Genomic DNA, 1,940 nt, shown 5'->3' with positions numbered 1-1,940 from the left:
GGGAACGGACAGGACAATACACTGAAACGCCAAAGGAACTGGTATGCGCATGCGTATTCAAATACAGAGATATGTAAAGAGGCAGAATACGCCGCTGAGGTGTCTGGCGCAGTTGTTAGATCGGTTACTGCTGCTGAAATGGTAGGTTAACAAACTTTAAGTGAGTTTGAACGTGGTGTTGTAGTCGGCGCACGTGCGATGGGACACAGCATCTCCGAGGTAGCGACGAAGTGGGGATTTTGCCGTACGCCCATTTCACAACTGTACCGTGAATTCCAGGAATCTGGTAAAACATCAAATCTGCGACATCGCTGCGGCCGGAAAAAGATCCTGCAAGATCGGGACCAAAGACGACTTAAGATAATAGTTCAACGTGACAGGTTTGCAGTCCTTCCGCAAACTGCTGCAGATTTCAACGCTGGGCCATCAACAAGTGTCAGTGTGCGAACCATTCACCGAAAAATCATTGATACAGGCTTTCGGAGCAGAAGGCGCACTCGTACACCCTTGATGATTGCACGACACAAAGGTTTACGCTTCGCCTGGGGCCATCGACATTGGTGTGTAGATGAAGAGAAACATCTTTCCCCGTCTGACGAGTCTCAAATTGTATGGAGTTGATGGATGTGTGCGGGCATGGAGACAACCTCATGAATCCACGGTCCCTGCATGTCAGCAGGGGACTGTTCAAGCCGGTGAAGGCTGTGTGATGGTGTGGGGCCTGTGCAGTTGGGGTGATATGGGACCCCTGATACGTCCACAGGTGACACGTACGTAAGCATCCTGTCCGATCACGAGCATGTCTATTGCGCTTTCCGACGGACTTGGGCAATTCCAGTAGGTTAATGCGTCACCTCACACATCCAGAATTGCTACAGAGGGGCTCCAAGAACACTCTTCTTAGTTTAAACACCTCCGCTAGCCACCAAACTCCCCAGACGTGAACATTATCGAGCATGTCTGTGATGCCTTGCAACGTGCTGTTCAGAAGAGATCTCCAGCGCCTTTTACTCTTACGGATTTATGGAGAGCCCTGCAGGATTCATGGCGTCAGTTCCCTCCAGCACTACTTCAGACAGTAGTCGAGTCCATGCCACGTCGTGTTGCGGTACTTCCGCGTGCTCGCGGGGGCCCTACACGATATTACTCAGGTGTACCAGTTTCTTTGGCTGCTCAGTGCAGGACACATGTTAAGACGCCAGGTACTAACTTCTATGGCGCTAGATGGCAAAACCTGTAGGGGAAGACAGAGATTGAAATACATGCGACAAATAATCGAGGACATTGGGGGGGGGGGGGGGGGGGGAGCAATACTACTGCTCTGATTGTAAGAGGCAGTCACAGGAGACGAATTCGCATTGAACTAGGGAGAGTCGAATTCGTGATGGATCGCATCGAATTCGTCGAGAGAGTGATGACTAAAAAAATCGACAACAAGTAAAGCAATGCCCGATACAACAACGTAGAAGCAGAACAAGAGAGCAAGAAATGTTGTTGTTTCTAGAATGAAATTTTCACTGTACAGCGGAATGTGTGCAGGAGTGCTTTTGTAAAGTTTGGAAGGTAGGAGACGAGGTACTGGCAGAAGTAAAGCTGTGGGGACGGGGCTTGATTCATGCCTGGGTAGCTCAGTTGGTAGAGCACTTGCCCCCGAAAGGCAAAGGTCCCGAGTTCGAGTCTCGGTCGGGCACACAGTTTTAATCTGCCAGGAAGTTTCAAGATTGTTGTTGTTGTTGTGGTCTTCAGTCTTGAGACTGGTTTGATGCAGCTCTCCATGCTACTCTATCCTGTGCAAGCTTTTTCATCTCCCAGTACCTACTGCAGCCTACATCCTTCTGAATCTGCTTAGTGTATTCATCTCTTGGTCTCCCTCTACGATTTTTAACCTCCCCGCTGCCCTCCAATATTAAACTGGTTATTCCTTTTGTAGGGAAGCAGCC

General features: G+C 49.5%; 1 non-coding gene across 1 annotated transcript; it reads left to right on the top strand.

Annotated features, from left to right (window-relative positions):
* Window positions 1–1,617: 1,617 nt before the first annotated feature.
* Trnas-cga (transfer RNA serine (anticodon CGA)) lies at window positions 1,618–1,690 on the top strand. The gene has a single exon. It is a non-coding gene; the product is annotated as a tRNA-Ser (tRNA).
* Window positions 1,691–1,940: the final 250 nt, after the last annotated feature.

The sequence above is a fragment of the Schistocerca cancellata genome, chromosome 10 (genome assembly GCF_023864275.1).
Source record: "Schistocerca cancellata isolate TAMUIC-IGC-003103 chromosome 10, iqSchCanc2.1, whole genome shotgun sequence".
In the NCBI taxonomy this organism is placed as follows: Eukaryota; Metazoa; Arthropoda; class Insecta; order Orthoptera; family Acrididae; genus Schistocerca; species Schistocerca cancellata.
Note: the sequence above shows the minus strand (reverse complement) of the source record. Positions and strands in the feature narration are given on the sequence as shown.